A 26,633-nucleotide genomic window follows, 5' to 3' on the forward strand; every position below is an offset into this window, starting at 1 on the left:
GTACAGCTGGCTTTACATCTCTTGTTAGACTTTTGTCTCTAGGTATTTTGTGCTCGGTGTTTGGTAATTAATCAATGGGTTCTTCTCTTTCATGGCACATTCTAACTGCCTCACATCTGTGAAGAAGAACACTATGGGTTATTTGGTTCCATATTAAAATTCACATTTTGTTGATTTATTTTTTTTGTTGATAATATGCAATTTGTCATAAATATATACAATTACTTACACAGAAGTATCATAAATTATTAACAGTCTTGTGATGATGGACATTTTGTTGTGTGTAGGTGTTATACAATTTTCCACTATTAAGATGAGAATATGAATATTTATAGCTAAACAATTTTTAGTTCCTTGGTTCCATCCTTATAATAAATCCTCAAAATGAATTTGCTGCCTCAATGAACATGCAATATTGAATGGATTTTTAAAATATGCTTTGATTTATCTCTTCATCTCACCAGAGATGTCTGAACAGGATAAGTTCAATTCCAATGTTCCAAGCAAAATGTCAGACTCATTACAATCTGAGGGCAGTAATTTTCAAGTTTCTTACCCAAAGGACTCACTCTTTAGTAGGAAATTTGTATATTAGGTTGAGCTATAGAAGAAAACATCATTTGTACAAGCAACATACTAGCAATTTCATATGTTCAGGATAAGAAAATCTCAGTATGTGAGACAGGGAAATCATACTTTTCTGATTGACAGTGAGGCAAGGTATTGAGAGGGCCTCGTGTTTGAGGACACCCATCTGTAGGAAGGCTGGGGGCCATGAATACTCATTCACCAAGAGTGCGTGGGGGGTGGGAGCAGTAGGGGGAAGGGTCTTTTGTGCGTGTGGGTAGGAGCTCACAGGAAAGATCATCAGTGGTGCAGGATTCTTAAGCCAGCACCTGTGGTATGTGGACATTTCAGAGTTGCAGGTCTTCAACTCCGTTCTTCTGTGACTAATCCCAGTGATTGTACTGGTTCATTAAGCTAGACGGGGTGGAACTGTTCTGTTAGAGCTATTCATAGCTCCTCAAGAAAGTCACACGGCTGCCGTTCTGACTAGCCTTTATGGAGAGCGGGACAGGCACGAGGCGCGCGGGTGACTTGCAAGAGACACAGCATGCCTGAAAGGACAGGGTACTTAACTTCACTTTCTAATGCCTAGCAATATGGGTGAAATAATTCAATAAGTATTCTTAGAATGAAGGAATGAATAAAAGACTCAGAAGTATATCATGCCTTACTGTGGCTCTTCTAGAAAGTTTGTTGCTCCATCAACTGTTTATTAAGAACTTACTGCATGTACACTGTGAAGCTGGGGGTTGAACCTAGTCCTTTGCACATGTCAGGCCAGCACTCGACCCTAGACTTCCATCCCCAGCCCAAGACCTATTAAAGAACATTTACTGGAAACTTTCACTGAAATGACTTTTTCATTGGGTAATTTATACTTAACATTTAGTAGCCTAGATCATCTCAGTGGCATTGCTGACATTCTCATTGGGGTGTAACCACCATTTCCAGAGTTCTGCACCATCACAAAGGAAACCAAACCCCTTAAGCAAAAATTCTCTCTCCTCCTCCTATGCCCAGTCCCATGAAACCAGCATTCTATTTTTGTTCAAATATATATACATCTTTCCTTGTCATACTCTTCAGAATTCTCTTGTGCTAACATACCAAAATGCATTTGTTATATTATCAATGGGGGCTCGTGGAGTTTCCAGATTTTGCAAGGAAAAGAAATAATGTTTCCATGAACATTCTTCTAGTAAAGGTAGGCACAGATTTCTGTTGCATGCTATGTATTACTTAGAGGCATATAGGAATATACTCATGTATGATAGAATATAATGTAACTGTATTGTGTTTAGCAGGAATGTGTTCAGAGAAATGGATCAGAAGCTGATTTTTCTGTTGAGTGATCACTACAAACTGTTCTTACATAGATCTCAATAGTATAGGCCAGGCAGTCAAAACAGCATTTCCCTGCAGTCAAGGGACGGTAAACATGAGCTGTTTAAGACTGTTGTTGGTTCAGCGTGGTGTGCTGCTCACAGTAAACCTTTTTGAAAAGATCTATCCTGTGACTTATTCATGTGGGGGCGAGCATGGGGGGGTGTATATCACCCCCGATACCGGTACCCTGAGAAGCCAGAAGAAGGCATCCGATCGGCTAGAGCTAGAGTTAGAGGTGGTTGTGGGCTGCCAGATGTGAGTGCTAGATGCTCTGCAAGATCAACACACAAACTCTTAACTGCAGAGCCATCTCTGTAGCTCACAGTGAACATTTTTTAAAGGAATATTCTGAAATTGGGATAACAGAGCATGGTAAATTCTGAACCCAGTAACACACGTTTATTTTCTTATCTTGTGAGCTATATACAGTTTTCTGTGCTGCACTTTTGCACCACTATCATCACAGCATGTTTGTTCACACACCACCACAAACACATCCAGAAGTAGAGGGTTTGGGGAGAGGCTCAGTCAGAGTTCTTGCCCTGAAAGCCTGAGAATCTGCCTTTGATACCTAGAACCCACTTTGTAAGCCTGTCACAGTGATGTAATTCTAACACTTAGGAAGTAATGATAGGCAGATCCTGGGGCCCCCTGGTTCAGCCAGCCTTGCCTACTAGGCAAACCCCTGGTCCTAGTGAGAGACATTATCTCAAGAAACAAGGTGGACTCACTCAGTGGTGGTGCACACCTTTAATCCCAGCACTGGGGAGGCAGTGGCAGGTAGATCTCTATGAGTTCAAGACCAGCCAGGGCTACACAGAGAAACTCTGTCTCAAAAAACAAAACAAAACCCAAAACAAAACAAACCCCAAAATGAAGGTGGAATCTGGGAGTGGAAGCACATGCCTTCAATCCTAGCACATGGGAGAAAGAGGCACATGGATCTCAGTGAGTCCAAGGCCAGGCTGGTGGTCTACCTAGCTAGTTCCAGGCCAGTCAAGCCTACAAAGTCTATCTCAAACAAACCAAACAAAGCAAGGTCGATGGCTCCTGAGAAGTGAAGGATACCTGTGCCTTCATACATACATGCACATCGTCATCTACATAAATTATTCCCCTTCCAAAACAACAACAAAACCCTAAAGTAGAAAGGTAAGTATATTAGTTACTTTTCTGTTGCTGTGATAAAATACCTCAACAAAAAGAAATTAGGGGAGAAAAGTCATTTTTGTTTTATGGCTCCTGAAGAACAGAGTCTAAAAGGGTAGAGGAGGCGTGGTGGCAGGAGCAGAAAGCTGGTTGATTACATTCCATCTGCATATAGGAAGGAGAGAGAGATAGAGAGAGAGGAGCAAGAGGAGAAAGGAGAGGGGGAGGGAGGGAGAGTAGAGAGGAAGGGAGAGGGAAGAGAGGAAGAGAGAGGAGAGAGAGAGAAAGGAAGAAAGAGAAGGAGGGTAGGACTAGGATGATGATGAGGAGGAGGAAGAGAAGGAGGAGACTTATGTCAGGTTATATAACCCCTCAAAACCTCCGTTAGATACTTCCTTCAGCAAGGCTCCACTTCCTAAAGGTTCCATGATATCCCCAAACAGGGACACCAACTGAGGAAGAAAAGGTTTAAACATATGAAATGTTTAAACACATGGGGGACAGTTCCATCCCAACCACATCAGCAGGCTCATGGGCTGAGCCTATACCAAGCTGTGTGCAGTAGCTTTTGAAAGTGGGTCACTCATTTAGCAAGGCTCACATTTCAGTGGCCTGGACGACAAGGGGTCGGAGGCTGCCTTGAGATTTCCATACTAACGTCTTCCCACTGCTGTATTACAACTGTCTTTTCTTAAACTGCTCAGAGCCTGCCTGACGGGTGAATCCTCCAGCCTACTTTCTTTCGTGGTCTCCAATGAAACTTTAGGGAGAGGAGCCTCTGTCATTTTGGTCAGACCCAAGGAGACAAAAAGAGGCTGATGGATGACTCAGCATCCCTGACTTCACTTCCCAGAGTTCTCCTTACCACATCAGTGAGCCAGGCCCTGCGGGGAGACATAAACACAGCCGTGGTGTTGATACCAGTTCTTACAGAGAGCCAAGGCCAATGGGAAGCTGCCCTTACCCATCAGGCCTTGGGCTAGAAGTGTTTCTTGAACTAAGTCTTTTGATCGTGTTACTTTTTTTGTACACATATTTTTTTTTTTTTTGGTACAGGGTTTCTCTGTGTAGCACTGGGGGTCCTGGAACTCGTTCTGTAGACAAGGTTGGCCTTGAAAGCATGGGGCCTGCCTCTGCCTCCCAAGTGCTGGGATTAAAGGCATGCACCATCACCACTCGGCTAGAAAGTTTGATTTTGCAAAACATTTGAAGTCATCACTCCGAACGTCAGAGCCGTGTTCGGCTCTGTGGCTTACGGGGGTGGATGCAGAAAGTATTAAGGGCTTAGGTGTGACAGACAACTGATACACAATGTATTCTAATGGACTCTCGTATGTGACATTTTTCATTTTTCCCCCTTCAGTGACATCACATACACGGACACCTTTTCATTAAAAGTCAAACTGAGACAATAAACCAATAAACTATCTCCTTAGAAATTTATCTTTTGGTCGTTCTTTTATATAAAGTAGAAAAACTGAGTTTCAGCGTCAACTTTGGCCAACTCCCTACTCGTCGGTATCAAGGATTCAAAGGTGTTTGCCTTGGGATTGTATCTCTCCGCTACAATCAGACAGCCTCCGATTTCTGCCTATCAGTGTTTGCTTACATATCTGTGCCAATACTTAGCGCCTGAAATTAAGCTGGCACAGGTTAAGGGGCTTTGCCTGAAGCACCCCCAAAACAAAGCAGGCAAAAGGGCAGTCCAGGAACACGCAAGATGTATAAATAACAGAATTCAGTGGGATGAGGAAATTTTTCTTTTGACAAATGTTATGTTTAGAAATTTTCTATCATTTCTCATTGATGTCAAATGAGTTATTTTGAAAGCACCTAGTGGTTTGGGAGTTAATCTTCCTGGCTCTGGAGAGGGGGGCCAATTGCTGGCTCCTGTAGTCAACTCAGAGTACATCTGTATAGAAATCGCCACGTATCAAGCAGTTTTGGGCACTAGGAGCAGAGAGGGCATGGGATGAGCCTACTTGGTCCTTCTCTTCTTGGAGATCACGTGAGCTCAGGGAGCCAAAGATCTCCGTGACCGCATTCCAGGTTAGATGAGCACATTGGCAGCTTTGTCAGAGGAGTGTGTGGAGCTACTTAGGGTCATGAGGGCTTCATGGGGGATGGGCCTGGCTTCTTCCCCTTGACACCGTGAGTCAAGGGACTGCCAGTTGAGAAATCAGGTGCCCTGCTTCACTTCTGGATATGCTGTTCCTCCAGTGCCTGAAAAATTCATGAACTAGCATCTGATTAAGTAAAGGGCTCATCCAATCACGGACCAACGAAAACATACCAGCCATTCTTTCCCAGAGAACTGAAAAGACACCCACCTAGCAGGAGGTTTAATCTGGGGAGAAAATGACGTGCTAATTATATGCATCTACTTCACAGTAATGGAAGCCCAGTGCCCTGTTTTACATTCTGTGGCTAAAAAATCGCCGGTGTCTGTCTTATTTCACGGCACGGATTGAAAACGTTTGTGGGACAGAATGTTGTTTTGGTTCAGTAGGTTGTTAAGGCTTCTTAGCAGTTTTATCCGGTAACTGTTTTCAGCTTTAAGAAATTAATATTTCCATTCGGTTTTCAGATCCAAAGACGCCGTAAGCAGATTCTTCTGTTCTTCGTGCCTTATCCTTTGGTTAGTGTGGTTTAAGGCCATCAATCATATAATGGAGAGTTTAAAGATCTCTGGCTAACAGTCTGACACAAATAAAACTTCCATCTGAGTACTCGTTCAAGGATTTCAGGAATTGGTCAAAGTCAGACCTCAAAAATGCCTTAGTAGTTTGGCTCCTACTCAGCTTAGGAAGCTGCCCCTCGAATTAGTTCAGGTAAAGTCCTGGGGCAAGCCAGCAACTGAGACTACCTGACAGAGCAATGTGCTGGCTGATTCCCTGGGCTACTCAGCAAGTTTATAACCGTCTCTTGGAAATCTTTCTACGAGATACCAGAGGGGAACCCCTCTCGCTTGCTTTTCCTGGGACCTGGAGCTAGTGGTTGTAATAATAATTACAAGGAATTAATTCCTAGTGGTTATGGCTCTGTTGTCTGAGGATTCCTATTCTCTCTGTCACTAGGGGGCCAAAGCTCATCCCTAAGAAGCCCTATCTTGGTCACCCTGTGTGGCTTGAGGTTAATACCAGTCTAAGCTTTTTGTCCAAATGATTCACTTTCCACCATTTGAGTTTCCTAATGTTGTGATAGCATATGACTTCAAACCCGGGACTTCCATAGCTCATCGATCATCTTACTGTTTGAAGACTGTAAGTCTGAAATGATTCCACTGGGATGAAATCAAGCCTAAGGGATGCGTTTCTCTAAGCCCCAGGGAAGAATCTGTCTTCTTGCATCTGTGGGTTTCTAGAGGTTCCCTCCCATTTCTTGGCTGGAAGCTCCTTTCCATCTACAAAGGCCCACGACAGCCAGGAGACTCTTCCTCATGCCAGATCTCTCTGGACTCTTTCCCATGCCAGATCTCTCTGGCTTGACTTGGCTTTGTTTTGTTTTGAGACCTGGCCCTGGCTAGCCTGGAATTTACTGTGCTGACCAGACTAGCCTCAAACTTGTCTGCCTCTGCCTCCCAAGTACACAGGTGACAGGTTCACACCGTGCTGGGCTTTCTTTTGTCTCTGAGCCTCCCTTTGACTCTCACCTCCCTGCTTCTACATTCCCTTGTCGCCTTTGTAAAGCCTTGTTTCCAGCCACAGAGCCCCAAATAATCCTTATTTTAAGGTCAAATGACAGCAGCAGGAATTCCTTCGTGTCATGTAACTAACGAGGTCAAATGCTCTTGGTAGAAGGGGATGTCCTGAGGATTTCTTGTTCTGTTCATCAGCCTTCTTCAGTGTTAGCAAAATTTACTTTCATTGTCCAGTGACTCCCTGTTGAGTTAAAAGGTGGACCTGACAATTGAGACCAAAGGTAGAGTATGCAGAAACCATCCCTACTTATTTTCCCACATCTGTATACATGCCCTAAGTCAACCATGGTCCCTCAGGTACTGAGTCAGAAGGGCCTTCATATGACCCTTTGTTAATCCCCATTCCTGCTACAGTCATCTTCCCTTCTTCAGTAACCTCCAGGCCTTCTGTCTCTATAGAGCCTTTCATGTCCCTTAGCTCGGGATTCCTGTATACGAGGACTCATCCATGTGCCTTTTTTTCCTTATATAGAGTTTGTCACCCATGGCATCATGCCAACAGTTGATTCATTTTTGTGATGAGAAGCGTCGTATGTTGTCACCTGTTGTCTGCTTTGACAAAGTGTCTGATTCAACTTTTTGTTTAATTTGTGATTATGTTTCATATTTGGAGAGTTCTTTATGTTTTCTGGATACCAATTCTCTGCCAGATGAGTTCTTACTATGCCAGTCATATTTTTGAAAGGATTTAAAAAAAATTACAAAACATTGGGTTTCATTATGATATTTCATAATCTATCTCATTGTATCATGCTCATATTCACCCACTACCATCCTCCATGTCCTCCCTTTTTGTAAACGATGAATAAAATTTCACTGTGTCCATGTATATATATATTTCACTGTGTCCATATATATGTTTTCTTTATCCAGTCATCTACTGTGGGTCCTCTAGGATGGTTTCATGTCATAGCTGCTGTGAATAGCAGAGTAATCAGCACAGGCGTGTAGGGATCTGTGGTGTGCTTGGTGTGGCTAGGCATGTGTGAGCTCACTGATTCCCATAGTAGCTGCACTGGGTGGCACTCCCACCACCTCAGTGTGAGACTCCTCTTTTCCTACATTCTCTTCAACTTTTATTCTGGTTTTATCTTTTGGATGGTAGCTGCTCTGACTGGAGTGAGAATATTAATGTGAAACAGTATTTTTCTTTTGTGTGTGTGTGTGTGGACAAAACCGTCTTGTGCTCATGTGGAGGCCAGAAGTCAGTCTCAGGATGGTTCCTGAGAAATGTGCATTTGAGAGAGAGCCTCTCGCTGGGACCTGGAGTTCGCTGGAACAGGTTGGCTGACCAGTTGGAGATCCGCCTATCCGCACCCCTCCAACCCTGGATTCTGAGCATGGAATCTACCACCATCATCTTGGCTTTCCATGTAGGTGCTGGGGATTGAACTCGGGTCTTTGTCCTTGCTCAGCCAGTACTTTTCCATACATACATACATACATACATACATACATACATACATATATATATTTCCCATTTAGGGCTCATACATGTGATTTTTAAGTGTATCATTCTTCTTATATATGCTAACTGCAGTGTGTTTCCAAAGAAGACATTTGCTTTCTGACTGAGTGGGCCTGAATGCAGGGCCAGAGAAAGCAATAAAACACGATTCTACTTTTTGTTTTTTTTTCCATCTGTCTATCTATCTATCTGTCTGTCAGTCTGTCTGTCTATCTATATATCATCTACATCTATCCATTTAGCTGTCTAACTGTCTGCCAGTCCGTCTGTCTGTCTGTGTATCTATCTATCTATTTACCTCTATCTTCATTCAAATTTTAGTCATATATGTAGATGTGACCTAGTGTTCATAGTATTTACATATGACCTATTCCACTACCCAGCAAATTTTCAGTCATGTCTATGTTGAGGAATGTAGAGATAAAAAACCCTATGTAAGTGCTGAACAAATAGGCACTATACTGTGGGTTTGGTGTTTGTTTGTTTGTTTTTGTGACAATGTCTTGCTATGTAGTCCTGGTGAACTTGGTGGTCTATCATGAAGCCTAGGCTGGTCTTGGATTCATGGAAATTCTTCTGCCTCAGCCTTCTGAGTGCTGGGATTTCAGGCAGGCACCACTCCATCCCGTGTTTACTATTTTATTTATAGAATCACCAAAAGGTGAGGTCTGAATATGTTTAGGAAAACAAATTTTCCCCCAAATAGTCACAGCCAACAGTTGGTGCAAGGCACACGTGCAGAACCCATGGTGATGAAGGGTAACTGTGCTTTGTTTATGCTCATTTCCTTTTCTTATACAGTGAAGTCATTATGATGATAATATTGCTTGTAACTTGGTGCAGTCAGGTACCTGACCAATGGCTAGTGAACTGGAAATTGAGGGAGGGCTGGAAAGGATCCTTCTTCCTCAGGCAGATATTACAAGCTCCCGATGAGAGGTTCCAGGCCTCTGACAGCTGCTGGGAATGACAGCTGCCACATGCTGCCAAACAATGCGTAAGAATGGGTTGGAGAGATGGCTCAGCACCTAAGATCACTGCCTGCTCTTACAGAGGACCGGAGTTTGATTCCCAGCACCCACATGGCAGCTCATGACCATTCATAACTCCTGTTCCAGGGATCCAGTGTGTGGGCGCCAGGCATGTACATGATACATATACATACATGTGAGCAAAACATACACATTAAATAAACACATATACATATATTATACACACATACATGCACACTCAAGAATGAATGGGAAGGCCCCATCAATTAAGAGAATAATTGGCAATTTATCCTCTTTGATGATTACAAGTCAAGGAAAACAATTTATAGCTTTGTCTCTGCTTTACACATAAGCAAACCAGACGACATGCCACAGGTTGCTGGGTTAGTTTACACCTGCATGGGTTAATTTCTGCATCCTCCATTCTCTCTCATTGCTCTAGTTTTTGTGCCACTGTTCTGCTGTCTTTCTGTTACTATGGCTTGGTAGTATAATTTGAAGTAGTAGTATCAAATATTGTGATACTCCAGCATTGGGTTTTGTTTTTTTTTTTGTCTAACTTTTTTTTTCTTTTTTATGTGAAATGTCAAATAATCTGGAGATATTCTATTATATACTGTTTCAACATTCAACAATTCAGATTTATTGACGGGTAATTTTATGCTTGGTAGGTTTTGTTTTGGATTTAAGAATCCCTTACGGTGGCAGAGAGATACTTTGCCAGTGAATAAATGGCTTTCTGCGTGAGCATGAGGACCCACAGCAGATTCCCAGCACCTATATAAGAAAGCGAAGCCTTGAGACCATGGCAATCCTCACACCTCAGACTCCTGAGTGTGGAAATAGCAAGCATGAAGCTGGGTGATGGTACATGCCTTTAATCTCAGCACTTGGGAGGCAGAGACAGGCAGATCTCTTGAGTTTGAGGCCAGCCTGGTCTACAGAGCGACAGAGCTCAGGATAGCCAGAACTACACAGAGAAACCCTTGTGTCTTAGTTAGGGTTTTATTGCTGTGAAAAACAAAACAAAACAAAACAAAAAACAAACAAACAAAAAACCAACAAAACACCATGATCACTGCAACTCTTGTAAAGAAAAACATTTAATTGGGGCTGACTTACAGTTTAGAGGTTTCATCATGGCAGGAAGCATGGTGGCACGCAGGCAGGCATGGTGCTGAAGAAGGAGCTGAGAACGCTCCATCTTGATCCAAAGGCAGCAGAAAGAGACTGTTTGCCACCCTGGGTGTAACTTGAGCATTAAGAGCCCTCAAAGCCAGACCAGCTGTAACAAGGCCACACCTCCTAATGGACCAAGCATTCAAACACAGGAGTCTATGGGGGCCATTGTTCACACTATGACACCCTGTCTCGAAAAAAAAAAAAAAAAAAAAAAAAAGAAAAAGAAAAAATGAAAAAATGACAGGCATGAGCCGCACACCCATCAATGGACCTAAGAATCCACTGTATCTCTTTTGTTTATGGGGTTGTTTCTGGCATGGTGCACCTTTATTTTTTAGAAGCCTTTTGCAGAAGCTGTAGGCTCACCCGTTGTACTTTTCTACCTCCTGGCTGTACCCAGGAGGACTTAGGAATTCTGTCCAATGGAGGAGAAGTGAACCAGAGGAAAGAAGCTGTTATCGCTTAATTCAGAATCCCTAAATGTCAGTCAGCGGCCGCTGTGACCTGCAGAGGCTGTGTGGGCACACAGTCCTTATACAGCAGGAAGTCATTCAAACCAGGGCAGGATGCTCTGGAAAAGAGGTCTCTGGACGGAATGGCTAAGTCACCGGACAGTTTGAAAAGCAGAAACCAAGATGATCTCATAGGGCTGAAAAGAGAGAAGAGACTGAACTTAAGCTATCCCAGTGGAAATACAGGAAGGAAGCAGGGTGGAAAGAGAACAAGAAAGAATTACCATGTCACCGAATAAATGATGTGTTTTCTGCAACACAAAGTCATTTAGCAATATAATGGGTGAGGGTTCCCCAAAGGTCTCCTGTGTTGGGGGAGCAACACCATTGAGAGAAAAGTGGAGCCATCAGTTGGAGGCCCAGTAGTAAAATGTTAGGTCACTCAGGATTGGCTTTATGGGGATCTGCTTAAGACTGTGGGTGCTTCTTTCTTGCCCTCTGACTTTCCAGACTCTGAGGTCTGCTCTGCCTTATGCATCCCACTGCAGCCCCCTGCTCTGCCGCAGGATGAAACGGCAACACGGCAAAACTGCGAGCCAGCCCGGCTCTTCTCTGGCTTTAAGTTGACTCCCTCAAGGATCTTGTAATAGTTATACAAAACTGACCATTGTTAAGTGAGATATTTATAAGCAGAAGACATCGTAGGGAGGGAGCGATGACTCCGTGGCTAAGAGCTCTTACTGTGCAAGCATGAGGACCCGAGTGCAGGTCTCTGTAGAGCCCTCACACAGAAAGTCGAGCATGGCCCCACGTGTTCTTATAACCCCAGTGCTACGTGTGTGATGTGGAGATGGAAGGATCCTTGCTCTTACTGGTATCAAGAAGGATACCCAATGTCCTCTCCTGGCCTCCATGTGTGCATGTGGACACATACACCTACACACAGAATGTCACGTATATTACAAACACATGAACACACAAAGAAGGCTCTCCCATTATCAGATCCAGCATCTTGCCTTGCTTATGAATAAACACATTGTAGAATATCGAGAGTCCATAAAATATTCCATTACCCTGCTATAGCTGCAAATGTTTTCTAATATCTTCCCAGTCTTAGTAAGACTTAGTAAGTCTTAGTCTTAGTAAGACATGCACATTTTTCAATTATCAGATTTGAGCGTTTTTTTAAAACGCTTTGTGTTGTTTCTGTTATCTCACAAGTAAGTGATTTTCATCATGCTGATCTGTGCCATTATATACCTTTCATGTTTGCGTAGAAATCCATTGCTTTAAACACTCCAGCCTTGGGAGCCATATACAATGTTTGATGGACACTCACATTGCCACAACAAGACGAAAACACTCCGTGACTTGTTTGTGTAAATAGCTGTTGCTCCTCTGTGAGAAGGATGGACTCTTAGCCAGAGCAGAAACATCAAAGAATTTCTTGTGCGCATTAATACTGGAGCACCAGGGTTGGATATTCCAAGGCCCTGGAAGTTCTGTTGGGGAATCTGTGTATTTTAGGTCACAACTGAGTCACGAGGACTTTGCACTGTGGCCAGAATGGCAGGATCTACTTTGATGTTTCATGCACCCTGGCCCGGTCTTTGCTGGGTTTCGAACGAGCGAGTCAACGAACGGTTCTAACTCAGGCGCGATGGGTCATCAACCCATGTCTCACCATCTGGATGCAGTTTATTTTCAGTGTACTCTGAGGTTGGCGAGATCTGGGGAGTTGATTTAGACAGAATGTGTACTTCTGTACTCGAGGTTTGCCGGAGTCTGGAGTGTTGCCCTGGGAACTTGATCTACAGCGTCTGTGTGAGGTTTTGGGCTTTGCTTCTTGGACCGTTGTCTACCAGTGTTTCCACAGACCCCCCCGCCCCCGAAAAAGGGAAAGTTCTCGCCTGTGGTGAAAGGACTTTCCCATACTTTTTATCTCGGCGCAGTAGGAGGCTGAGCCTGGGCCAGGATGCTTGGCTGCTTGAATCTTCCTCTCTGAGCTTCAGGGTAACAAGGAGGTTTGTGTTCAACTTGTACTGAGTTTTGTTGTTATCACTATGATGATTTTTTTTTCTTTGTAAAGGGAAAACATAATTTTAGTTTAGGTCAGTGTTTGATTTGGGATCCAGCCAATCTGAATGATAAACATTTGAAGTGGAGACTCTAGACCAGTATCTGTGATGGAGACTGCGTAGAGGGGTAGTCGGTACTCACTCTGAGCGCTGCACGGAGGAGTACTCAGTGCTCATCATGAGTACTGTGTGAAAGAGAGTTCAGTACCTACACATCCTGGGCATTGCATGGAAGAGCACTGGATATGTGGGAGAATGCCTGTGTCCTCCCTGTTCTAAGGTTTTCTTTATACTGCTCAGTTGAATCGCTGTAGCGGAATAGGGATTGTTTCTTCTGTTTTTCATTTCTCAATAAAAATGGACTTTTGAGACCTGTCCACAAACACACAGAAGGGTTCCAGGCAGAATCCAAAGCTAGGCTCCTGCGACCCCGTGTCTCTGCTCCCACAGCTCCTTGCAAAGTTATTTTTAACAAATTTCATCTCTCCTTCATGCTTTCAGTCTAGGGGTATGAAGATTGGCTGGCCGTGTCCCTCAGGGGTAGTAGACTTTGGAGACGGTATTCTTGCTATCCAGGGCCACCCTGGATGGAATCATCAGAGCCAAGGTGTAGGTGAAGATGTCTACTCCTCTCCAACTCCCTAAAGGTGTTCTCTCCTGATCCCTCACTTTAGAGTTGAGCTAGGAAGCTAGACTGTCACAGTGGTTTGCAAGATCACAGCCTACTGTAAAATTGAGACCAGCGCTCAGGCCTTCTGACTCCCAAGCTAATATCTTCCCACTGTGTTTATGTGGTAAACAGACGTTTGTCGTTCAATGCTCAATATGAGTTACAATCCAAACCAGAAAACACAGAGAACCTGGGCTCATTTTCATCCTGTCAAAATGCCCTGCATTACTTGAGACACCTAGTCACCGGTAATACTCCCACAGAGACCATCTGGGGACCTTGTTTGACGGGGTCTTTACTATCAGTACATGGTGAGCCTGAGGATGAGTAGGCTTCCCCCACCCTCCAGTGCGGACCCCCAAAGAGCCAAAGTAAATATAAATTTCCGCCTCAGCAGCTGTATTTATCTTGGGCAGCTTCTCCACCTACAATGCCCGTTTACTTCCTTGGAGCTCCTGAACCTGTTTATTTTCAAGCTCCCAGAGGCATCCAGCTGTTGAAACCCCTCAGCACAGGACATAGGAGTCAGTAAGTTCTTCTGGAACTTTCTTTTTCTCTTCTTTCTTTCTTTCTTTCTTTCTTTCTTTCTTTCTTTCTTTCTTTCTTTCTTTCCTTCTTTTTTCTTTCCTTCCTTCCTTTCTTCCCTCCCTCCCTCCCTCCCTTCTTCTTTCCCTCCCTCCCTTCCTCCCTCCTTCCTTCCTTCCTTCCTTCCTTTTACCTTCCTTCCCTTCTTTCTCTTTCTTTCTTTCTTTCTTTCTTTCTTTCTTTCTTTCTTTCTTTCTTTCTTTCTTTCTTTTCTTTTTTCTTTCTCTCTTTCTCTCTCTCTCTCTCTTTCTTTTTCTTTTCTTTCTTTGAAGACCTTAAAGGATGTAACCCAAAGGAGAGCTCACCATGTACCTATTTCCTGAGCCAGACACCAGCCAGCCTGCTGTGCCTCAGTTCATCCAAGCTGACCAAGACACGTCACCAGGAAGGACATGGACACTGGCAATTACAGAACAATGAGAAGTGGGTGGAAACAGAGTCAGGTGATTGTTCGTTAACACGGTATTCCCTAGCAGCAGGCTGGAGGGCACTCATAGTTTGACTGGCATGAGTGTGTGCGCGCATGGGATAATCTTCAAAAACTTGAATTTGAACAACAACAAAGTATCTATTTCTGCCTTCTTTTGAAACAGCAGATCTAAAGACCGGTTTGTCTCTTGGGCATCAATGGAGCTGTTAGTGACTCACTAACCTCACTGTCTTGGCCCAGTTCTTGGTGCTCCCCTGTTCTTCGCCGTGCTGAGGCTAGCTCTCGATTACCTTGTGTCTCGGCTTGCAGAACTGCTTCTTTTACTGCCATCCACTCTAGTTTGAGCTGGGCCCCAGACATGTGAACATGCTCTCCTGGTCTTTATCTAGTTGTGTGAGTTCAGGGGCAGACAGGATGCCTAAGGTCTGATGTGGATGTCGCACGCAGTGTGACAAATGACGCTTTCTCCTTGGTTCCTCACACGGAACCCTGCTGGGCAAGTGTAAACCTTCTGTTTTTACTAACGGGAAAAGCAAGCCTTGGAAAATGTATGACCCTCTGAAGCCAACCTATTTTTGATTAGGAAGGATGCAAATGTAGCTGATCTGAGTTCTGGCCGCATGCGCTGCCCCGCCCACCCTAGTAAAGCTGTGTCTTAGACCTGAACATTGTCTGTTCCAGACTCAGTCAGCAGCTCAGAGGCTTCCCTCCATTTGTAAAGACAAATATGGAAAGTTGCTCATGGGGAAGCAGCAGGAACTGGAAGCAGAGAGTCCCTCCCACCGGGACATGACCTACCTGTGCTTGGGCTTTGTGATGAAGCTACTCAGTGCTGGTTCCTAAGGTGAAAGGAGACCATCTTATCACCAAACATCTGGCTTGTACTCCTGGGGTAGACAGCAAACTTTGCTCATTGCTGTGCACTAGAAAGCACCTGGAAGCAACTAGAAAGAGCTAAGCTAAAAGCGGCAGAGACTCCTACAAGGAGGGTAACCAGAGTCTATAGATTACAAAGAGCACGTGAAACAGCAATAACACCCACATTTGAGGCTTTTAGGGGGCAAATCTAGGTTGATCCCCTCTCCTCCTCGGTAGAGGCCACCAGAGCTGAAAGTCAGTGGACCAGGGATGTAGGATAGTGGAAGAGCATGTGTTTGATGTCCAACACTGCTCACACAAGAACAAAACTCCGTATTGTGTCTTGGCTTATTTATAATAAAATACTGAAGCCTGGATGATTTATAAGCAATAGAAGTTTCTTTTCTTGTAGTGCTAGGGGTTTGGGAAGTCAAAGACCAAAGAATTTGAAGACTTGGCTGTCAGCTGAGGGAGCCTCTTACTTGTCATGTGGCATTTGGATCAGCATCTTCAGAGATGGTAAAAAGGGGCAAGGCATGATGGGAAAACTCATCCTGTCCCAGAGGGAGGAGTTTATAGGATCTGAAAGTGGGTTTGGGAGGAAGGGAAGGGGAGAGGGAGGGAGAGGGAGTGAATGGGAGGGAGGAGGAAACAGAGTGAGAGAGGAAGAAAGAGGAAGAGAGGGAAGGAGGGAAGGAGAGAAAGGGAAAGAAGAGTATAAGACAAGCATACTTCCTGAATTACAGATCTGGGCTGCCTGAACTCAGCATGACTTTCACAAAGCATCCCTTAGTCTCTCCCCAGATGATGCCCTGAGGCACAGGACGCCCTGGCCGCTTCTTTACTGTAAGCCATGAGTCGTTTCATTTTCTGACCTAGGAGTCCTGTGTCTTCTATAGTAATACTAACAGACCCTGCAGAGTACTTTGAAAAAAACTTTATTATTCCTGTTTTGCAAAACAGAAACCAGCTTCAATTGGCATTTGTGACTTTCTGTGTTTATTACACTGTTGTTGTTTAAATCTCAGTCTATATTTGGGATGTTCCGCCTTGTTCCTGAGGTCAAGTCCCATTTCAAAGCATCTTTTTGGCCCTGAACACCCAGTTTTAATTTCTTTCCCAGTGATAATGACCCAACTGTATTAGTTGGGGTTCTTTGAAGGAGCAAAACCAATAGAATGAGCATTTATAAATATATAAAAGACATTATTTAATATAAAATGTATATGTACATATATACAAAGGCAGGCACACATGAAATGTATTAGATTGGTTTGCAGGCTGAGCTCTGAGTAGTTTAACAAGGGCTGTCTCCCTGTGGAAAGGATCTGCTAGTAGTTCAGTCCACAAGACTGGGATGTCTCAGCAATCCCAATCTGGTGCTGGAGTCCCAGGGAGGTCCTAGGGTGCTGCCACTCTTTAGTCTACATTGGAATTCTGAAGAAGTAGGCTCTAACACGGGTGAAGGAGTGCCTCAGCAGCCCTCAGCCAGTGAGAGTGAGGGCAAACAGGTAAAAAAGCACCAGGTTCCTTTCTCCATGTCCTTTTATGGGGGCGGCCACCAGAAAGTGTGACCCAGATTTAGGGTGTGTCTTTCCATCTCAAATAATCCAACCACTAAAACCCGCTTCACAAGTGTGCCCAGCTGCTTAGGCTTTAGTGAATTCCAGACATAGTCAAATTGACAACCAAGATTATCCATTGCACCACTCCAGTGTTTACCAAGCCCATTTTTATCCACCCTGCTCTCATTAGCTCTCTCAGAGAACGCAATCTTCCTTGAGCCCCAACTCTGTTACTGATGTGGTAAAGGTGACCATTAAGTTAAAAAGCAGCTGTAGATCCATCTGATGAATGCATTCAGCTCTCCGTCACCACGACAAAACTTTCAAGGAAAGCATAGAGAGGAAGGAATTGTCTGGCTCGAGGAGTTTCCATCTCTGGCCACTTAGTTGTGTTGCTTCCGGCTGCCCCATCGTCTTCAGCAGGTGAGTATGTAAGCCGCAGCAGAAGGCAGTTACCAACAACAGGCTGCCTCTGGAATCCCGGGTGCCGCGTTTAGAGTATACATTCCCCAGATGTCATGCCCAGAGGGTCAGAACCTAGGCTGGAAACAGAGGTTTGCACAAGTCCAGCTGATTCTGATGCACCTGTGTCCTGCTCTCTCTAAGAAGCATTGATGTTGCAGTTTCTTTTTCCTCCCATCCCTAAGATCCCATCCCCTAAAGACTCGTGAGACTCAAAATATTATTACAAATACCTAGGCCATATAGCTAGGCTCTTCTCTGACCAGCTCATAACCTTAAAATAACCCATTACACTAATCTATATTTTTTTACATGGCTGATTACCACTGCTCGGGTACCATGCATCTGTCCTCCTCACATTTTGCCTGAGGGAATCTCCGGTGCCTGACTCTATTTGGGAATCTTTTGTTTGTCTGTCAGATGTCCCACCTCCCATTTCCTACCTCAGCTAGAGGCCATTAGCTTTTTATTGGCAGTTGATGCTTCCACATAGACACAAGAGATCCCTTCTATATATTGGTTGTTGGGTAAAGGGAAACTCGGGTGCAGAGGCAGCTCCACACGTGGTCCTTGCTCACACCCTACTTGCGCTAACTTGCACTTTCATGGTTTACATGTTATCTCCCGTTCTTCCCATGGAGACCAAGCTCCTCCATTATGACCTCCAGCATCTCCTCCAGGTCAGGGTTGTTCTTCCTCTTTCTTCCCACACCCTTTCATTTACTTTTACTGCTTTTTAATACAATTACGTATGTATGCATTTCTGTTTGGCATCAAACCATAAACTCCTCAAAGAACTGATGCATTCCTTATACAAGAAGCCTTTTAAGGGACTTTGCAGTGTCTAGTTACTAGTAGACACTGGATTTGTTTTGTTTCTCAAGACAGGGTTTCTCTGTGTAGCCTTGGCTGTCCTGGAACTCTCTCTGTAGACTAGGCTGACCTCGAACTCACAGAGATCCACCTGCCTCTGCCTCTCCAAGTGCTGGGATCACAGGTGCCTTGCACTGGACTTTTTAACACCAGCTCTTGTTGAGTGAATGGGGGGGGCGAATAAAGTTTGAGTCAAGTTATCAATTTTCAGATAGCTTTTCATATCAAATCCCATTAAAGGCACATTCAATTTTCCTAAAACCATTTGTTATGATAGAAATGCAGAAATATGAGAACAGCAGGAAATTACCTGTTTAGGTAAACAGGGGAGTTAAGGTGATTTGCTCAGGCCTCTTTATTTTGCAGAGAATGAAACAACAGCTCAGAGAGGGTGACGGTTTTCCCAGTAGTGCACATGCAGGCTGTGACCATGGGCCTAGTCCCATGTGTTGTCAACTAACTGTGTCCTTCCCTTCTACTGAGTCAAGTGCCAACTTGAAACGCCCACACTCTGACCTTCACTGACCTCACTAGGTATCGATTATGGAGCTACTTACTATTTTCTTTACATAAATTTGCCTAATGAACTCCTCCAATCTTAGAGAATTTTTAAAAAGTCTGTACTATCAACTTTACTTCTTGCATTTTTGTTTTTGTATGCTGCAATTCATATCTGCCTTCTCATCTTCATAGATTGAACTCACACTACACAGATTTTCCTAGAGACTGTCTCATGCATAAGTATGGAAAGAAAAGATTATATATTGACTGTATCCTTGGTCTTTCAAATCTATTCAAAGTACAGTCGCCTCCATCTGTGTTTTCTCTGTCACTTCTGTAATCAGATGTGGGAAATATTTAGTATCCCATCAAATCCTCAGTTAAAATTGGCATATGTGATAAGTGGCACAGGGGTGTTTAATTTGCTTTCCCACAGAAACCTTTATTTTTTTCCCAGAGTTTTGACTCTAGTTTAATAAAAGAAAGGCCTTTTGAATAACTCTTGTGCAATACGAGGTCCAAAGCAGGCCTATGAATAATTTATCAGACCAGGATCTTGTTTCTGTTTTTGAATTATATTGTGGAGGCTTTGGAGCTAGACCTGAGTCTTGTCTAGTCACAGAGTCCTAAGAAGTTTCAGCTCAGATGCAGAGAGAGGAGAATATTGCTGCAACCCTTCAAACACAAAGCCAAGTTCAGGGTCCGGGGGTGGGGGCTGTCAACTTCTTGTGCTGTATCCAAAGGTTTTCAATTATCAACAAAAGATAGCATACCGACCCAGTGACTCCTCAAGGATTCCAGTGAAGGATTCCAGGAAACCACAGCCTTGTGGGCGTATGTGGTCTGAAATAACAGGAATCAGTGAAAACTTCGAGTGTAAATACACCACTGAGATCATTTACATATCACGTCCCATCAAGCTGACTGTGCCATCCACAGGAAAACAGGGACTTCTGGGACACTCTCCAGCCCCGATCCCAGAGCTTGTAAATGAGCCGAGCTCCATCTTGTCTCCACTTTTGCAACAGGCATTTTCAACAGCCTGTTTGCTCCGTGTGTCAAGAAAGTTGAAACCCAGCGCCTCTTGCGAAAGTCAGAGACATAAACTACAACTGAGGGTGCCCTGTTCACCCCCTGACTGTGATGGGAAAGCCATCCTGTCTTGCTGAGCCTGAGTCTGACCCCTTCATTCCTAGATAACTCCTGATCATGCTTTTTAAATGCTCGCTTATATTTTTTAGTGATTGTGCAATCCAAAAAAGACCAGCAAAGCGAGGAGAGAAAGATTCGAGTATCTCCAGCAGAACACAGTCAGCCTATCTTATGGAAAGTCGTCTCTGGATATAGGACCAAAAGGAAATTCCAGAAGGCAACTTCTAGCTGCCCAGATTCTTTGGGCACACACACACACACACACACATCACATTCACATACACACATACACATCACCGGCTTTATTTATCCAACTGCTAGCAGGGATGGTGGAGGCCATCTGCAGAGTGGCAGTGCCCTCTCCTTGCCTTCCCTAAGTGCGACTGAGACCATGCCACTGAAGTTTAATTGGCTCTTCACCATTTATAGCATCGATTGCACACTCTTGTTTTTTTAAGATTCATTTTATTCCTCCTCTGTCTCTCTGTCTCTGTCTATCTCTGTCTCTGTGTGTGTATGTGTGTTTAGGTGTGGGGTTCCCTGGATCTGGAATTACAGGCGTTTATGAGCCAGCTGATGTGGATACCAAGAAGACACTCAGGTCCTTTTTTGAGAGTACTGTGGTTTTAGCTCTAGCCCCTCTTTAGCTGGCCCTCTTTAGCTGGCTCTCAGTGATAAAATATTGCCTGTTCTGTGGATCCTAAGTTGTCCTCAAAGGCCTGTGTGATAAAGGCTTGGTCCGCAGCTGGGCTCTATCAAGGGTGGTTGGAACCTGTGAGAGGAGTAGGTCTTGAGTCATGGAGGGGTGTACCCTTGGAGGAGATTGTAGGATTCTTGCTTGTTCCTTTATGTCTCAGCCTCAGCCTCAGCCAGCCACATATTCCATATAGCATAATGCTCTGTGCCACCATAGGAACTAAGTGAGAGAGCCAATCAGTTAGGGCTTCTGGATATGTGAGACAAAGCCTTGAAAACATGTATACAAGTACTCTGTTATACAGATAGAGCAGGATACATACACACATTGTCTATTATAGGTATGTTATATATTCTATATATAATGTATGCATATATATATACATATACACACACACACACACACACACATATATATATATATATATATATATATATATATATATACCTAATACCAGTGAAAAGAGAGGTCATGTATTTGAGAGCAAAGAAGGGCATATGGGCTTGGAGGGAGGAAAGGGAAGGGAGAAATATTGTAATTTTATCATAATCTCGAAAATAAATAAAACCTTTCCTCTTTAAGCTAATTTATCCCAGTTGTTGGGAAGGCAGTGACTACCTGTCTAATAGATATAACCTTAATATGGTACAACAAGTCCGTCGTGGTCCCTGGAAGTGCAGCCTGGGGTGGTGTATTACCCATGTCAGATCATATGGGCCTTGGTACCCAGTTGTATGTTCATGATTCTGACTGTTTCTCATCACGAGTAGCATTGAATCAATGAGCTTTGAGTATAGTGAATTACTTTCCATATGATGTGACATGTCTTATTCAGTCACCTGAAAGCCTGAATAAAACCAAAGACCTTGTCCGTTGTCTCCTCACCCCCATCTAAAGGACTGTTCTGCCTGGTGATGGTTTTGCCTTCAGCCTTGACCTGTAGCCTTATTCCCCCTGAATACTCAGCATGAGGGCATTGCCTGCTGTGTGGACTTGCTAGCATTCCTTTCTCTCTCTCTCTCTCTCTCTCTCTCTCTCTCATACACACACACACACACACACACACACCCCAATCTCACATACCCTAATGGCCCAATTTCTTAGGACAGCCATGATTAAAATAAAGACATAAGCTTTCCTTTTTTTGTTGCCTTTTTTCATATGACCTTGCAAATGGGATTGTAACAGAACTATATTTTTAGATAGGGTCTCATTGTGAAACCTAGGCTGGCCTAGAATCCATGATCCTCCTGCCTCCACCTTCCTAGTGCTCTGACCACAGATATGTGCCACCATTTCTTTCCTCTTTCTTTTTATTTCCCTGTTTCCCCATCCCTTCCTCTCTCCCCTCCCTTCATCCTTGCCTCCCCCCTTCCTCACTATCCTCCCTTCTGACTATCTTTCTCCCAAGGAGCAAATCCAGGGTCTTGTACAGGCTAGACAAATGTTCTGTCTTTGGGCTACATCCCCAGATCTTAGAATATAATCTGTCGAGCACTTACTAAGTGCCAAATACCAGCTGATGGTGCTTCCCCCCCCACAGATGGAATAGATTTTTTTTTAAAGTAGAAACACCATACTTCATAAAACATTTCACAAAGTTTTGTACCAGTACCAGTGACAAAAGTCGTCATGTGTTCAGGGACAGGATGTGTCTGCAAGAGGAGCACCCTGGGCCCAGGGCTACTGCCCTTGTCTTCTCTCCACCACCCCCACCATCCCAATCCTCCTTCCCTCTGTATACACGACCTGACCCTGTGCTTGAACAGTTTCCGTGTGCTTGTTTCTGGCTAAGTGTGTCAACTGTCTTATTTTATTTAGTATTTAGGGTAACCCCGCGATACCGGCAAATTCTTAGATTTATCTCACAGAAGAAGAGTCAGAAGTTCAGAGAGGTTAAGCAGTGTGCTCAATAAAAATCAGCCAGCCTGCTCATCATATCATGCTGGCTTCCATCTTGGATGGCTGGGCTAGCAGGTGTTGGATTCTAAAGTGAATGCCTTGAGCTCAAGTGAGTTTATGACCACCTAAGAAAATGCAGGGATGCAAGTAAGTTTGAGGAAATTAAAGATGGTCTTTTCAGAGATGTCTCAGAGTCTTTAAAATATTAAACACACTCTGGTGAGATGGCTCCATGTGCTACGGGCATGTGCCACCAGATCTGATGTCCTGAGTTTGATCCCTGAGGCCCGCATAATGGAAAAAGACAAGAACTCCAATATGTTGCCCTTTGACCTCCAAATGTACATCGTGGCACAACTGCCCCCCCATTCAAAATAAGTAAAATGTGATTTAAAATTAAAAATGATAAATATTAGTTGCACTCTCTGAGCCTCGAAGGAGATAGATTTGGTGCATAGCTCTTTCCAAACTCCTCCGATCACAGATTTCTTTTTGAGAGACTCTCTCACTGTCTTCCTGCTGCGGAACACATTCTGAGCAATGTTATTGTAACGGCATTTGTTCCTTCTATAAACATAAAGGTAAAAATTCTAAGAATCTCAAAGAAATATGATACGCTGTGTTTAAAGCTGGTAAGAATAACTTTAACAACAACCACAAAAAAAATTCCACTAAATGGGGATTTTTAGACTTGATCATTTATTATTTTGATCATAGTTTTGTTTTCCAGTGACTCCCTCCCTGCCCCCATAATCAGCCTTAGATAGCCTTCCGACCAATGGCATCCAAATGCTCAAGTAGTAGCCTACTAGGAGTTAGTTACTGACAACGCACTGCTCAGCCTTTTATGGACAGCTTGGCAGCACAGGCGCACGTTCCAGAAAAAACACCGAGCAGCCACCTGTCTCTGGGCGATACAGTGGTGCTTTGGATGATGCGCCCAGAATGTGAAGCCCCTCACAGCCTCACATGTCTAGATACCTAGCACTCAGATATCTGCCTCAGATGCTTCCACTGTTTGGGGAGGCTTGTGGACTCTTGGGGGGAGGGGCTAGCCTAGTTGGAAGACTAGACCCTGCCTCTGGCACGAGTTGTCTCTTTCCTGATTTGCTGAGAGATGAAGAATAAACTCCCATCACCATGGATCAAGGAGTTTAGTAGCCATATGTCTCCTCCACTGTGATGGGGTGGTCCCTCTGAATTGTGTGCCAAAATAAACCCTTCATCCCTCAGGGTGATCCTCTCACACCAATGGGGAAAGTAACATACATAAAATTTGTACAGTAAGTGGGGTTCCCCTCTTGACAAGCCTAACTTTGTGGTTCTAAGGCCCTTGGAGGAAGACTTTGGAGGAGTTTGGAGCCTCTAGCCAGAGAAGCCCAGAATGCTGCAGGCAGAGCTTGGTGGGTCATTCCATTGGGGACACGTAGATGGAGGTACAGATTCGGCAAAGGCCACATTCATGGGTCTTCAGAGGGATAAAGGTCTCTCTTGGGAGATGGGCTAGAGACCATTTGAGTTAGGTTCTGGCTAAGATCCTGACAGTGTCCTGCCCATGTCCTGAAATTTTCAGCAGCTCTGAACCGATAAGTAATTCGTTTAGCAGAGGAAACCTGATTATTGCACAGTAATTTACGCCGCGGCATGGTTACTGACATGACTTGCAATTTTCCCCCTCCACATAAAGCCCATGAGTCTATGGGAACCAGGGGCAGAGTGTCGCATTTGAATGTGGATTGCTCCCACAGAATCTTGTGTCTGAACACTTGTTCCTCAGCTGGTGGCAGTGTTTGGGGACATTGTGGCTACTTTAGGGGATGGGAACTTTCTGGAGGAAGCGCATTGCTGAGGGCAGACCTTGTTGGGGTACATAGCTTAGCCGTGCTTTTCTGACTTGTTGAGATACGAGGAACAAATTATGTTGTAAGCTGCTGCCACGACAGCCAAGTTCATGTCATCGTTTTCCTTCTCTACCATGACAGACTCTTTGCTCTGAACTGTGAGACAAAATAAAACTTTTCTCTCTTAAGCTGTTTCTTGAGATACTATTGTGTATGTGAGAGAGAGTGAGTATGATATGTGCATGTGTGTGTATGATGTGTGTATGTCTGTGAGTGTGTGGGGGTGCATGCCATAGCGCACCTGTGGAGGCCGGAAGACAACTCTGTGGAGCCGATTCTCTCCTTCCGCCTCTACATGGGTTCCAGAGATCGCTCCGTCATCCTCAGCAGCCTCTGGCCATCTCAGCAGCCCCTTCTTTTCGCCAATTCTGTCAGGCTGTCTGTCACCACCTAATACCGATGGTAAAGTACCGGTTGGTGTCACCAGAAGGAGGCTCTGAAGACAGTAACATCATTAGGCCTCAAGGCTGTGGGTGATGGTACTGTTTTAAGGTTTTATTTGTGTTTAAAACTTCTACAGTGATTACACATTGTTTTTCGGGTAAGAAAATTATTGCGTCAGTTCGTGGAGAGAATCCCCCACTCCCACCCCACGCTCAGCTGCTGTGCAACACCAGGGCATATACTATCAGTGACTGGGGCTATCTCTTTGTTCCCTTAGACAGCCACCAGGATTCAATCTAATGACCTAACATAATGTAATCACTTGACAACGTTGTTCTGTTCTCAGTCTAGCATGGGCAAACAAGAGGCCCCAGCTCACTCAGGGTGAAAAGGGCACTCACCTTCTTAGCCCGAGCCTCCTGCCCCAGTCCTGCCATGGCTTTGGAGGTTAAAATTTTGCACAGGTGGGGGTATACGAGACAGACATCCAATTGAGAGCAAGTGTTTTGTTTTTAATAAGGACTCCTGCAGTTGCCCCAACATGGAGATAAATTTTATTTGTTTTTTAATGTTACATATTTATTTATCTTGGGAGCTCATGGGTGGGTGCTATGCCTGTGTGGGGGTTAGATGACAATTTTTTTTTTTTTTTTAGATGACAATTTGCAGGTATCCGTTTTCTCTTCCTACCTATTGTCCCGGGAACTGAACTCGGGTTTTTAGATGTGGAATCGGGTGTCCTTCTCTAACTCACAGAGTCATCTCCCTGGCCCCACCCTTTATTTCTCAAATCCCGTATGTAGAGTATCTGAAATCACACACATGTGTGCATGCATGCATGCCTGTATCATCTATCTGTCCATCTCTCATCTATCAAGCATCTGTTTATTTAGTGTTTGGCGTGCAGATGTCATTGCACATACATAGAAGTCAGAGGACAACTTGCAGGAGTTGATCCTCTCCTTTTAACGTGTGGTCTTGGGATTGAACTCAGGGCGTCAGGCTTGGCCACAAGCACCTTTGCCTACTGAGCTGTCTTGGCAGACTCAGCTACACGTTTTTAAAGAAGAACCTGAAGTGCCTGAGGACAGTGATTCTTCCGAGGTCACACAGTCTGTCTGAGGTCAAATGGGGGTTCTTCACACCAGGACCTTGTCAGGATGCTGTTCACTGTAGCCACCGGAATAGCCACTTCCAGCTATCTGTCTTTGGGAAAAGAGTTCTCAAAGGAGAGATTTTGAGCTTCTTGGGTGGCTAAGCCATTCCCTGCTGGGACCATCAGAGAGGCTCAGCTTGTGTTTCTGCTTTCGCTTGCCTGTGGTTCGGGGATTATGATCATCTTCTGGCTGTGGGAATGTCCTGTGAGGGGGAGAGTTTGCATTCTGTGTGGGGGACTTAGTTCTTCAACCACTGTCTTGTGAGCCACGGACCATGTGACCATTGCTGCCTCAGACTGAGCACCACTGTGGAGCACCCCTAGAAGACACAGAGAAAGGGTGTCACTGGGATTGGAGTCCCCTTGGGGGACAGTGGCTGGAACCACCTAGCACGAAAGTTATGGGGGAATCTCTCTCTGCTGAGGCTGGAGATCCGGAGGTCTGTGGTGGTTCTGGGATTCATTTTTCAATGCAGACAATGAAGTAATTGATTGACTCACTGTTTTCCATTATGATTACATT

The sequence above is a fragment of the Meriones unguiculatus genome, chromosome 16 (genome assembly GCF_030254825.1).
Source record: "Meriones unguiculatus strain TT.TT164.6M chromosome 16, Bangor_MerUng_6.1, whole genome shotgun sequence".
Lineage (NCBI taxonomy): Eukaryota > Metazoa > Chordata > Mammalia > Rodentia > Muridae > Meriones > Meriones unguiculatus.